Source organism: Camellia sinensis, chromosome 9 (assembly GCF_055761805.1).
Source record: "Camellia sinensis isolate YWXY chromosome 9, ASM5576180v1, whole genome shotgun sequence".
Lineage (NCBI taxonomy): Eukaryota > Viridiplantae > Streptophyta > Magnoliopsida > Ericales > Theaceae > Camellia > Camellia sinensis.
Genome location: NC_138969.1, coordinates 3,772,550 through 3,787,454, shown reverse-complemented (window position 1 = coordinate 3,787,454; position 14,905 = coordinate 3,772,550). Strand labels below are relative to the sequence as shown.

The window sequence follows — 14,905 nt, the reverse complement described above, 5'->3', positions numbered from 1 at the left end:
GTGTCCGTCATCACCAAAGTTGCCTCGGCTCGGGAACTTGGGTACGATTGGGGAAGGTCACTTCGTGAGCACCCCCGCTCGCCCGGTCAGAGACCGGCCTCTACTAACCATGATATCTATTTTTGAAAACATTGTATGTTCTTATTCCGGTTATTAGCCTAGATTACTATGTGATGCGTACAGCATACAAGTATAGACTGGGTCGCCTGAATTGGAACAAAACATTTCATGTTCGTTTGTTTGAAAATGGTTTGGTGGTGCTACCCGCAAGTAGGCTAAGACGTGGATTTGCCACCCTCAGGTGGGCTTAGAAAACATGATTTTGCCACTATCTAGTGGGCTTAAAACTCACAGTTGATGAATTGCTCCAATCCAAATAACCCAACCTTCACCCACAGGCATTCAAGCAGTTATATCACATAAGCATATAGCCTCATGGTAAGCATGCTATTCATGGCAGTCACTCACACGCATGCAAGGATGCTAAAGCATAAAACTTACCGAGTACTCCAAGCCAAAACAGAAACTAATTAGAAATCCATGCATGCTCCTAATTATACAGAAATGCCTAATGCAACACATGCAAAAGTGCAACTATAGCAGGCTCGGCTATTCTAAACATGGCATATGAAATGCTACAACTATCATGTATTCAATTTGGAATTGAAAATACAATGCAGTTAGTATGATGCGCCGAGCCCGGTGCATGCAATACAGATGAATGAATGCAAACATGCTGTCATACTGTATGCTAATTGAAATATGCCCTAATCTAACCATCATAAGCGGATAAATAAAAGGGAGAAAGACGTGGGGTTGGAAGACATACAACACACACACGCACACTTATTACAGTTATGCCCTCGCGCAGAGGGTCCGAATAAATAATACAGTCCCAAATGAAAGAATAGTACAGTCCAAATATTACAGTCCGAAAAATATACACATTCCTACTTAATTAACAAATTAACTAAGAAAGCTGTAAAACTGGCGTGCAAGCCAGGGACTGCCTCACTTCTGATGAATGATGTATGTTAGGCTGCTTTGCGCGGAAATCCACCGGGATGTCCCAATTAGCCTCTGTTTAGCAGTTATTCTTGGAAAGCGTGCCAGACTCTGAAAAATTGCTGATTCTTTATTTTGCTGCAACAGAGAGCAGGAAAGGGGCATGGCAATGTATTTTCACAGATATATGCATGCCTCGATCCTCGTGCCACTAATCACGCATATCGAGGCATGATGGCCGAGGAGTCGAATTGCACAATTTAATATGTGATGAATGCACATGAAAACACAACAAGACCTAACTCCATCATGGATGATCCGGAGTGTCGGTGACTGGGGAACTGAGATACGTTCCGTCACTCGGAGTACGGAACATACCTCGTTTCCCGTGCCCGGGCTAACTCCTATCCCGAACACGATGCAATATGCATGATATGCATGAATGCAACTAAGATACAGCCGAGCATGCACAATGCTATGAAAATGAGATGTCTCGAAATGTGTGCACACGGGCACGCAAACCGAGAAAAATGACTGAATGCGATCTAAGATACAACCTTGTATGCACTATGCTTGTAAAAATGAGATGCCTCGAAATGCGTGCACACGGACACGCAAATCGAGAAAATGACATACGCAATACAAATGACATGGAAATATGATATGAGCTTACACTAACATGAGAGTGCCTCAGCCACACTCACATAAGAGGCCGATAGATGAAAATGAAGTGCCTCGAAATGCGTGCACACGGGCACGCAAACCGAGGCAATGGTATACGCAATGCAATGGCATGGAAATGTTATATAGAATGCAACATGGACTTATACTAACATGAGAGAGCCTCAGCCACACTCATATAAGAAGCCGATGGATGAAAATGAAGTGCCTCGAAATGCGTGCACACGGGCACGCAAACCGAGACAATGGCATACGCAATGCAATGGCATGGAAAATGATATGCAAGCATGCTAATGGATTGTCAGCAATAAAATGTGGGGGGAAAACAGCCCCGAAATGAGGCGAAAACACACCCGATGCATGGAATCTCTCTCGAAATGCAAATTAGGCGCATAGAATGAACTACAGCTATACAAAGCATGCATAATTGGTACATGAGATGAAAAGACAGAAGCAAGGCAGCCTCAAAATAAGCATTTTTACAGTACAAATCATGGCCAAACAGCAAGCAAAGATAGGGCAACAATGGCATGCAAAAAAATGGCCCTAAACATGAGATTATGAAGCAACTCACAGCTGCTAACTCCAAATAGGTTAGGGCCCTTCAACAACATTGAAGAGGGGCAAAAAATAAGCCACTTTACAGAACTGTAAAAACCCTAAAAACAAACATAGATATGGCTAAGCTCTTATGCAAGAAAAAGGGCCAAAAGGTGGCCAAAGAGGCAAGTGGTATATGAAAAGCCCAAACAGAAAAATTCCATTCTACAACATTGAAGAGGGACCAAAAATATGCACATTTACAGAACTGTAAAAACCCCAAAACAGTATACAAACATGCTAGAAATGCAATGCAAAATGAGGCTCAAAAGTGGCTATAACACAAAGTATACAAAATATTCATCAAATAACCAAAGACCCTTAATGAAACATGAATAATGGGCCAAAATAAGACTATTTTTAGTTCTATAAAATGACCAAAAACCGAAGCATGATAGGCTGCCAAAACATGCAAGAAAAGGGGACCAAGGAGGGATATAACATGAAGTAGCATATAGAGGTCCCAAACCATGAAAGGCCATTAATAAAACATGAAGAATGGACCAAAATACGACTATTTTCAGTGCTGTAAAATGACCAAAAATGGAAGCATAATAGGCTGCCAAAGCATGCAAGAATGGAACCCAAAAGAGAATATAAAGGCAAGTATAGCATGGAGGTCCCAAACCATGAAAGGCCCTTAATAAAACATGAATAATGGACCAAAATAAGACTATTTTTAGTACTGTAAAAAGGCCAAAAACCGAAGCATAATAGGCTGCCAAAGCATGCAAGAAAATAGCATTTAAGGAAGATATTGAAGCAAGTGCAAGATGGGGGGCTCAAACAGGGTTGAGCTCTTAAGAAAAAGTGAAAAAGAGCTCAAAAGAAGGCCACTTTCAGTTATGGCTGGATCTCAAAGCAAAAATAATATATGGTTAAGAAATGTTGGAAAAATAAGCTCAAAAAGGGGGAAATGGCAACTCACCCTTGTAGACCAATCTTTGGTTGCTTCTTGGACCAAGTTGCAGCACCTTTAGCCTCTGAGAAGCCCTCCTTGTTGCTGGAAATGGAGTGGTGGTGATGGTGTTAGGTGGTAGTGAAGAAAAGGGGATGAAACTTGGGTGTTTTAGGGTAGAAATGAGAGAAGGAGAGGGGATCTAATGCAAGAAGCTTAATGGAATTTTTTGTAACCTCTCATACAAATGCTGGCCCCTGGTTATATGGAACAAAAAGAGGGTGTAAAGGTGGGGAAAAGGTGGGGGAAAAGGAGGCAAGTTTTTCCCCCAAAAAATATCCCCCGGATTGAGATATTTTCTAGGGGATACAGCTATACAGCTGTAAAGTGTGTTTTGTGAGGAACATGGCCGGCTGGTTTTTGGACTTGCAGGTGGCCGGCCGGCCACCCCCCCTAGCCGGCCGGCTAGGGGTCAAAAGGGTCAAGTTCAGTTAGTGGCCGGCCACCACAAAAAGATGGCCTCCCAGGTCCCCTAATCACAACCCTGTGGTTCGAATTTGGAAACTCTAAAACAGGAGGGAGAACAAGCCATTTTTAGGAGGGGTTCAAAAGGTTCAATTGGATTTTCTGGCCGGCCATGAACTTTTAGGGTCCTCCCATGTGTGTACATCACAAATATGTGGTTCAAAGTTCAAGAAAGTGGCCCAAGGGTGTTCAACATTGGCTCGGAAGGAGGGGTTCAAAAGGTTCAATTGGATTTTCTGGCCGGCCATGAACTTTTAGGGTCCTCCCATGTGTGTACATCACAAATATGTGGTTCAAAGTTCAAGAAAAAGGGCCCAGGTTGTTCAACATTAGCTCGGAAGTGAGAAAAACGGGCGTCGGAGGGCGCCGGAGGAGCAAAAACTGGTTTTTGAAACAATTGTCGGCCTCCCACCCTTCTACGGCCTTCTCGGTGATAAAACAGAGGTACCTGCCAAAAATGAACAAAAAACGATGCAAAACGAATGCTCGGGGGCCAAAACGCGCAGTTCGAGGCCCCGAAAATTGCCTAGTAAGCACCGAACGTGGCATTCGGGCACGAAGTGGGTCTCTCAGACCCTAATGTCCCTCAAAAGGGAGTAAATAAGAAGTATGCCGAAAATCAGAGCAAACGGAGATGGTTAGGCGGTCCCGAACCGAGGCACATGGCCAACGGTCCCGAAAAACCGGAAACCGGGCTCCGAAATGGGCAAAATGGCCTACGGCCACCAAATGTAGCCCACGGCCACTGAGAGATGGTCTACGGGACCTCTCCCTCCCCTCAGGAAAAGAAACAGTGAAAACCGAGCCTGGTTCGCAAACCGAGGCAAAGCACAAAAGAGGGTTCGGAAGTTCGGAGGTAGGGCTCACGGCCGCGACTCTGAAACTTCTGAACGAGCACATTATGTAATATCACCAAGCACTCAATCGGTGACGTCTGAGTCTTAAAGTCGCTCAAAAATGGGGTGTCTACAGCGGGGATATGAGAATAATATTAGTATAGTATATATTATTATGTAAATATTTTAGATTGCATTAGGTTGTGTGAATATTTTGGTTTTGGTTTATTCTTGTTTCCTGTTTAGGATTGGTTTAGGTTTGCTATATATTTCAGATATACACATTGTATTGATACACAATTGAATATACAGTTTCATTTAGAAAACTTACAATCAAATGCTCCTCCCTCTTCTTATACATAATATTGGCCACCACCAGATCAGAAGCCAACGCAAAATCTAAAATACACTCTTCAGCCTCATTTCTATCATCAAAACCATATCCACCATGCACCCTCTCATAACCTAGTTTATCTATTCCTACATGGCTGTTGAAGTCTCCACCTATAACTAGGTTCTCTCTTACGGGTATCTCTTGTAATATCTCATCCATTTGCTCCCAAAAATCCCTCTTAGTTTGATCATCCAAGCCTACTTGAGGGGCGTATGCACTAATAACATTCACTATATTCCCTCCAATAACTAGTTTAACTAAGATAATCATATCACATTTCCTAATGAGTGCAACTACATTTTCCACAAGACCCTTGGCAACTATTATTTCTACCCCATTCCTGTGTCTATACTTGCCACTATAATACAGTTTAAAACTGGTATCCTCAATTTCCCTAACTTTCTCACCCATCCACTTAGTTTCCTTATACTTTTAATTGGCTCAATTATGACCCTTAATTTTAGATTTTGTGTCAGTTTGGTCCAATCAATAATGCCGTTAGTGTTTTTGATAGAAAATTATCACTGAATTGATTAAGCTTAACTCACTAAGTTGAGTTTTGTCCTTAAAACATGACATATGCCACTTATGTTTGTATTTTACAAAAAAAAAATGTTAGGAGTTGTAATCAATTTGACTGAATCAAGACAAAATTATAAATTCAATGTCAAAATCGAGCCAATTGAAATTACATAAAATGACACAAGAACCAAAATAGAGGGACTACCGTCATAATTTACCCAGGAAAAAAAAAAATTCCCTAAAGAATGAATAGATCATGTTCTTCTATCCTATCATTGGCCTCCCGTCTCAAAGAAATATCATTAAGAATGGACAACAGAGAAACTAACTCAAACGTTTCTTAATCATTAAGATTTCTAGAAAAGCTGAAGTTCCATGTGACAGAAAAAGAATAGGACGAAATCATAGAAGCATTGGAAGCAACACGAGACAAAATAACCATGCAAGCAAGGAAATAAAATAGCAAAATAAGTCTCTCCCTTCTAAACATCTTTCCAAAAACAAATAAAGTCCGTATTACCCACAACAATACCAAAATGTCTAGGAAAAAAATGTTAGGATGTGTTAGGATATTTCTTATTTTATTCTCATTCAGTCTCTTTATTTGCTGTAATGGGCCTTTATTTAGGCCTTAACTAATGTTTATGATTTAATATAAAAGGGTATGATAAACCACTCATACCCTAACTTTTTTCTCTTCTAAACTTAACATGGTATCAGAGCAGAACTAGAAGACGAAAAAAAAAAGGAAAAAAAAACGTAGCCATACCACCTCAGCCCGAAAGCCCCAGGCAAAGCCACAGCACCACCACCTTGTTCCGACAGCCCCAGTCGAAGGCACCTAGGGTTCCGACAGCCCAGTCGGAGTCACAACTCCAGTCGAAGACACAGGCGCAACCCCTAGGGCTTCACCAGCTCCTTAGGGCTCGTCGACGCCTTCCTGCTCTACCCCTGGTCTGTTGTGGCTTGGAGCCCTGTGTTGGCTTGGAGCCCTGTGGTTTGTCTTCGTCGACATCTCTCTCTCGGTCTCTACATATAACTCTTTCGTCTTCATCTCTCTCTCTCTCTCTGTCTTCGTAGTATGTAAGTTTCACTCTGTCTCTCCGTATGTAACTCCTCTTCTTAATCTTTCTCTGAAGGTCTTCTAAATTTAAAAAAACAAAAAACAAAAAAAAAAACAAAAACAAAAACAAAAACAAAAACAAAAAAAATAAAAAATAAAAAATAATGTTCTCTTAAATTTATTTTTAACTTCATTATTATATTCTCCCATCTTTCGGGTTTGTGATTCACTCTGGGTGTGTTTGTGAGGGTTCCATTGCGACATCTTTATGGCTGAATTGACTGGTGAGTTTATTACTTCGCAGCCTGCTACATAGGGCGCGAGTCCTGTTTTGACTACTTCAATGACCGATTCTCTCCACCCTGGCCAAAAAATCACCACCTCTCTCTTTAATGGTCAGAACTATCTAACGTGGTCGCAGAGTTTGACTATATTTTTGAAGAGCAAAGGGAAGATGGGATATGTTGATGGGTGTGTTCAGGCTCTCAGTGTCACCGATACAGGTTATGATCAGTGGGAGATTACCAATTCTCTTATCATGGGTTGGTTGATACACTTTATGGTTCCAGAGATCGGTGAGGGCTACTTGTCTATGGACACAGCACAGGATATTTGGGAGGCTGTGGCCACTACGTATTCCCACAGAGGTAATTTCTCACAGACTTTTAAGTTGCGACGCTCTATTAACTGGTCCGTTCAGGGTGAGATGACTATTCTCCAGTATTTTACTTTCCTTAGCAATGGGTGAAAGTGACTTGATCATCTTCAAGACTATAAGCCTGTCTGTCTCGCAAATTCTGCTGGTTACCGGAAATTTGTTGAACAAGTGCGGGTCTTCAAGTTTTTGGAAGGATTGAATGTGGAGTTTGATCTAGTTCGGAGTCGTGTGCTTGGTATGGATACGCTTCCTTCTCTCCAAGAAGCGTTTGCTTATGTGCAGAATGAGGAGCGTCGTCGTTCTACTATGCTTCCGGCTACCTCTTCTGATTGATCTGCCCTAGTTTCTGCCCCCTCTCGAGATGGGGATTGTGATTCTCGTCCTCCTTCTGAGAAGGATACTCTCTTCTGTGATTTTTGTCGTCGCCCTCGCCACACCTGTGAGACTTGTTGGAAGTTGCATAGGCAACCATCTGGAGGCCGTGGAGACCGTTCTGGTTCTCGAGGGGGTCGCTCCGGACAGTCTCGAGGCTGTGGGCCCAATGCTTGAGCCCATCATTCTGATGCAGTTGAGCCACAATCCACAGCTCCAGTTGATTTATCTACTGATATCTCAGGGTTTTCTACTTCTGAGTTGGAGGTTTCTCTTCGCCACTTGCTAGACCATCGGGCCTCTAGTTCATCTTCAGGTAATATTGCCCAGTCAGGTAACTTAGCTTTTTCTACAAGTGCTTTCCTCTCTCATCAAACGTTACCTTGGATTATCAATTCTGGTGCTTCCGACCACATGTCTGGTTCTTTTGATTTGTTCTCTGCGTATACCCATTCTTCAGGGCAGGATAAAGTTCAAATTGCTGATGGTACCATTTCTTCTGTGTCTGGAAAAGGTTTAATTCATGCCACTGCTTCTCTTCCTTTATCTTCTGTCCTCCATGTTCCTAATTTTAGTATTAATCTTTTGTCTTTGAGTTGTATTACTCAAGACTTAAATTGTAGTGTGACCTTTTCCCCTGATCATTGTCTGTTTCAGGACCTTATCATGAGGAAGATGATTGGCAATGGTAGACATGAGAATGGTCTCTATATCTTGGATCAAGCAAACAAGCTGGCTCACTCATCCATTTAGTTTTCATCTACCAAGGAAGACATCTGGCTGTGGCATCGTCGTCTTGGACATCCATCTTTTTTGTTACTTAAGCATCTTTTTCCTTCTATTTTTTTGAAAAATAATGTTTATGAGTTTCATTGTGAGTCGTGTCAACTTGGAAAACAACACAGAGCTTCTTTTGCTTCTTCTATTAATAGAAGTTTAGTTCCTTTTTCTTTGATTCATTCTAATGTACGGGATCCCTCTCGTTTTATGTCTTTAAAGGGTCAAAGATGGTTTGTCACCTTTATTGATGATTGTTCTAGGACCACCTGGGTGTATCTTATGAAGGAAAAATGTGAGGTATTTTCTGTGTATCAAAATTTTCATAAAATGCTTTGCACTCAATTTGGGGCTGTTATCAAAATTCTGCATTCTGATAATGGAGGGAATACATTGATTCTGGCCTTGCTAGTTATTTTGCCACTCATGGTATTATTCATCAAACTTATTGTACCAATACCCCTCAACAGAATGGTGTTGCTGAGCGTAAAAATCGGCATCTTCTTGATATTGCGCGTTGTTTATCCTTTGAAATGCGCATTCCTCGATCCTATTGGGGGGAAGCGGTTCTCACTGCTGCCTTCCTCATCAATCGGCTTCCTACCCAGGTTCTTCATAAACAAACTCCTCTTCAGGTTTTGTTCGGCTTCCAAGCTTCTGCTGCCTTCTTCATTCCTCCAAAAACCTTTCGGTGTGTGTGCTTTGTTCATAACCATTCTCCTACCCGTAGTAAGTTGGATCCTCGGTCTCTTCGGTGTGTCCTCCTGGGTTACTCCATCACTCAAAAGGGCTACAAGGGTTATCATCCCCCTTCTCGCAAATGGTTTGTCTCTATGGATGTGTTTTTCTTTGAATCTCAGTCCTATTTTCTCTCCTCCCTGGTGTCCTCGTCATCTCTTTAGGGGGAGCCTTGGTGTGAAGAGACTCTTGTATCATTACCATCACCATCAGTTATTGTAACTCCTGAGACTATTATTACTGATGACCCAACTCCATCTGAGAATGCTGACTTTCCATCTGTAGTGAAAGACGACAAAGTGTATGTCAGGGACAAGGGTAGACAAAAAGTTACTTGGGTACAAGAGACCAATTTGGATTCTCCATTGCTATCTTCTTCTTCTGATGAGTGTCCAGAATCCTCTCCTTCTGGTGAACCTCCAGGTAACTCATTCTTTCTGATCTAGATGTTCCCATTGCTAAAAGGAAGGGGGTTAGGTCGTGTACTTAACATCCTATTTCTCATTTTGTCTCCTACACTAATTTGTCTTCTTCCTATAAAGCTTTTCTATCTAAGGTTTCTTCTATGAGTCTTCCTTCCAATTTTCAGGATGCTCTTTCTACTCCTGAGTGGAAACATGCCATGATGGAGGAGATGAGAGCTCTTGCTAAAAATGGCACTTGGGAATTGGCTGTGTTACCTAAGGGCAAACGATCTGTTGGATGTAAGTGGGTCTACACTGTAAAGCACAAAGCCGATGGTTCAATTGAACGTTACAAGGCTAGGTTGGTGGCCAAGGGTTTTACTCAGACTTATGGAGTAGATTACCAGGAGACATTTGCACCGGTTGCTAAGATGAATTTTGTCAGAGTCCTTTTTTCCCTTGCTTCTAATCTTGACTGGCCTTTCCATCAATTTAATCTGAGAAATGCTTTCCTCCATGGAGATCTGGCAGAAGAAGTGTACATGGACATTCCCCCAGGCTTTGAGGATGTTAAAACCACAGGAAAGGTGTGCCGGTTACGCAAGTCACTTTATGGCCTTAAGCAGTCTCCTAGGGCTTGGTTTGAGAGGTTTACTCAGGCCATGCTAAGATATGGTTTCAAACAGAGTCAAACTGATCATACTTTGTTTGTGAAACACTCCTCACATGGTAAAACGACAGCCCTCATTGTCTATGTGGATGATATTGTACTCACAGGGAATGATGTTGAGGAGGTTCCTCGGTTAAAGGAGTATTTGGCTAATGAGTTTGAAATCAAAGACTTAGGTAACTTGAAGTACTTTCTAGGCATTGAGGTTGCTCGGTCCAAAGATAGTATCTTCATATGTCAACGAAAGTATGTGCTTGATTTGCTAAAAGAAACGGGAATGCTTGGAAGTAAAGTTTGTGATACACCACTAGAGTCCGGACTGAAGCTTAGTGAGGATCAAGGAGGCGAGCCTGTAGATAGGAGGAGATACCAGAGACTAGTGGGTAAGCTTATTTACTTATCCCATTCGCGGCCTGATATTGCTATTGCAGTGAGTATGGTTAGTCAGTTTATGCATTCTCCACGTGCAACTCACTTAGAGGCGGTTGTGCGGATTCTGAGGTACTTGAAATCTTCTCTGGGAAAGGGTCTTTATTTTTTAAAGCGTGGTCATCTCAGTGTGGAGCCATATACAGATGCTGATTGGGCTAGCTCAGTAACTAATAGAAGATCCACTCTGGGTTTTGTACCTTCGTTGGAGGAAATCTAGTTACTTAGAGAAGCAAGAAACAAAATGTTGCTGTGTGGTCTAGTGCAGAGGCCGAATTCAGAGCTATGGCTCAAGGTGTGTGTGAGCTTTTATGGATTAGATTATTATTGCGGGATTTGGGGATTCATCAGACAGATTCTATGAGGCTATACTGTGAAAATAAGGCCGCCATTAATATAGCCCAAAATCTGGTTCAACATGATCGGACTAAGCATTTAGAGATTGATCGGCATTTTATCAAGGAAAAGCTTACTAGTGGCACTATATGTACGCCTTTCGTGTGGTCTGGGGGTCAATTAGCTGATGTTCTTACCAAAGGATTAGGGATTAAACCATTCCGTGACATTCTCGACAAGCTGGGCATGAGAGATATCTTCGCACCAGCTTGAGGGGGAGTGTTAGAATGTGTTAGGATATTTCTTATTTTATTCTCATTCAGTCTCTTTATTTGCTGTAATGAGCCTTTATTTAGGCCTTAACTTATGTTTATGATTTAATATAAAATGGTATGATAAACCACTCATACCCTAACTTTTTCCTATTCTAAAATTAACAAAAAATAAACTATGAGAATGGATTTCCAAGGAGATCGAGACTTTCCCCGATCCTATTGAGAATCCCATCCATTTAGCTTATCAATGTCTCAAGTTCAAAACCTCCTAGGTGTAAACAATTTCTTGGGACCAGTCTATATAGAGTTTTTGCCATGGCTTTAATTAGGACCCTAACAAGTGGACGGTGGGATTAGTCCCCCAAATTAGTTGGTCCAATTATCTAGATACCGAGTTATATAAAAAAAGAAAAAAAAAATCACATCAGCAATTTAACCTCCATTTCCACAAACAAGCCCGCTCCAACTTTCAATCTTTTAATAAGCTTCCTCTTTTGTATACCTTTTACAATTTTTGAAACAATTTAGGATTATTATGCCCCTCCTTCAACCACTTAATTTTAGCTTTTTGAGCCAAGGAAATTTCTCCCCTAAAAATTGCTTCTTTAAATTGAAATATGAAATGCCTTCTTCCTAATCTAAGCACCATCCTAATGCAATTCATCAAATATGAAATCAAAATTCTTTCATCATGATATACTAGTTCACTAAGTAATGATCAATCAAATGATAAAAGCACAGCAAATCCAACCAAGATAAGAATTTTGAAATCAAGAAGCAAATAACCAAAACATATCACATTAAGCCTTGTGTTCCAGTCAACTCAATACGCAAATGCGAAGAAACAATTACATTTTATAGCAACCACTAGACATCAGTAAATTGCTATACAGGTAAATCATTATTTCAAGCAAATCCACTTTTCTTCATCCACAACATGACAAAACCACATGTATTAGTTTCTTCTCAAAAAAATAGCTCCAAGGCACCACATACTACTGCAATAATTTTGTAACACTTTCATTAGTTTTTGAAATGTAGTGTTTGACAAGGGGAAAAAGGATCCAACAACCAATGACAACCCCTAAAGAGAAAGAATTCGACACATAAAATAATTATAAAATATGAAATATATAGAATGTAAAAGTTCACTCAAACACCATTAAATTTACCATCGATCAAAAATAAAATAATTTGGAGGGCTAGTTTTCTTAAGGTAATATTACAAGATCATGATATTTCCATTGTCACACAACTGATTTTGATAAAATACACAATGGTGTTCATTCAGGTGAGATCGAAATAACAATTTTCATCTAAAAACATAGGGAAGGGAAGCAATGTAAGCATAATGAATCAGAATATAACCTGAGGCAGATTTCGGAAAGGCCCAAATGATTTCCTTTGGGCTTGAACCAATGCCAGGAGGTAACGGTAAGTTTCAATTGCACCCATGGGTATTGACTGGGAAATTTTCAGCTTTGCTTTCATCCTAAGCAGTGGCCCTTGCTCCCATTTTGCAGTCTCATCTAAAGCAGCATCAGTGACCACTTCAGCCTCTGAAAAACGTTGTTGAGTCTGAAAAACGTTGTTGAGCCGACAAAATCAATGCAAGCAATCTCCAACCTTTTAGTATGGATCCACCTGTGGCATCAATGAATTGCTTGGCATACCGCAAAGCAGCATTCAAATTCCAGCGCTCTGCATATTGAACTCCCAGCTCAAAAATCAAGTCAAAATTGTTACGCTCAAGAACAATTGCTTCATCTAATGATTTTAATGCATCAGTCTGAAGACGAGACCTCTCGTGGTCTGAAGAAGAGACTTTGGCTAGCTTCCCCAAACAAAGACCTAACATGCAAAGACCAACACCTTTTAGATGTTCATTTAGCCCCTGCGCATGCGAAATTGCCCATTGTGCATATCCCACTCCCTCGGCAGCAAGAAGGGCATGCTCGCTGCATATTTTGGCAGCCAACAACAAAGATGTAAGATCATCTGGCTTTTCATGTTTGTGTAGAGACTTCCTCAATAGATTCAAGGCAACCTTGTTTTGTCCAGCTCCACTGTAGCAAAGTGCCATGGCTTTCCAACGGTTAGCACGATGAAATACTCCAGGCATGATCTCTTCAAGTTGTTTCGTTAGAACAGAAGTCTGGCTGCACAGAGATAGAGCAAAAGCAAGGTGCTCCATCACTGACGGATCCCATTTAGTCTTACCTAGGTAAAACTTTCTCATAAGAATCATCAGAAGTAAAATTGCCTCTTCCAGATTGTTTCTAAGTACATATGATCCGTCAATTTGAACAGCTAAACTAGGTGGGCCAACCTCCACTCCACTGTATAGCAAAAAGATAGCAAATCCCTTCTGGATCCTTGCACAGCAGTCATTGTCAAGATTCCATTGACTAAGGAGGCCTCGCCGATAAGCAGACATTGCTTCATGATTGCTGCCATCCAGCTTCCAAAGCTCTGGACGGAGCTCTACGGCACCGCTAACTATCTCTTGCAACTTATTGTCCACTAACACATCAGGAATGCCATGATAAAATATCTTCTCCACCGCATCAAGCACACTTTTACACTCATTAGCAGCCTCTATAAAAACCACATCAAAAGAATGTTTTGTAGATAAACATACACAAAATAAAAGAAAAAAGAAAAAAGGGGGAGCAGGAGAGAAGAACCAAAAGGAAAGTAAATCTCCAAGGAAGCATATAATAAGATAGTGGAAAAGTTCCATACCAGTTACCCTCCCAAGCTTTTGAAGAGACTTGGCTTTTAAATATAAAGCCTCAAGCACCAGGCTAGCAGCTTGCTGTGATGATGAGTGGACGGATTCATTGCTTGGACGACCCTTCTTCGAGGGCAGTTTTTCAGCAAGAGGTTGCAGTTCCTGTACAGCCACTTGGAGATCAATTCCATCAAATGCAGAAAGAGCACCTTCCAAATTTCCCTTTTCGTATTCCATCCTTCCATGAACAATTAGTTCTTCCTGTAGTGATTTCAAAATTTTAAACCATAAAGCGTCACATCTGATACATGTCTTCAAATTTTATAAAGCATGCCATTCACAATTCAAATTTTATGTGAATAAGGCAATACAAAAGATAATAATACCAACAAAGACCATAAAGGAGGGTCTCTCAGTGGTGGTAACAAGTCTTGCCTACATTCGTGTTGGGTGGATTTATGTGGGGCTACCATTCACTATGTAACTCATAACCATTGATCAAAAGAAAATGATTGTGGTTGCATGAGGCCTCACTAATGCTTATAACAATGCAAGTTTTGCCTGCTAACATATCATTTAATCCAAGCACGAGTTGACATCTGTGCACAATTCTAATAATGTCCTTGGTGATTCATTTCATATTTAAGATATCTCATGAGGCTCAATGAAATATAATCTAATATAATAACGACTTTTAATAAATGTAACAAGATGGTGTAGTATTAATTTTCATGAAACTCACAAATTAATAAATAAATAAATAAATACAAAAAAAAAAAAAAGACACACAAAGAACATATGCACTAGGGTAGGTGTATGAAGCGAAGTCTCACATTGCCTGAGTACTAAAGTAATATTAAGCATATAAGCGTGAGAGCACCCTCACCTTAATAGATAGCTTTTGGGGTGAGTTCTACCCAAGACCGTGCAACTTGGTATCAGAGCCAGAGTACTCAAGGATGGGTAGGGTATGTGTCCCTAGCCTGCA

At 40.9% G+C, this 14,905-nt stretch overlaps 1 pseudogene across 1 annotated transcript in view; it reads right to left on the bottom strand.

The window, feature by feature from the left end:
* Positions 1-14,390, bottom strand: part of LOC145799008 (protein NPG1-like) — a 53,910-nt pseudogene extending 39,520 nt beyond the window's left edge. The window contains exons 1-3 of the transcript XR_014340917.1: positions 14,304-14,390; positions 13,929-14,178; positions 12,552-13,781 (exon numbers count right to left, since the gene is read on the bottom strand). The product of XR_014340917.1 is annotated as a protein NPG1-like (transcript). The remainder of the gene's footprint in view (positions 1-12,551; positions 13,782-13,928; positions 14,179-14,303) is intronic.
* Between the last annotated feature and the right edge of the window lie 515 nt (positions 14,391-14,905).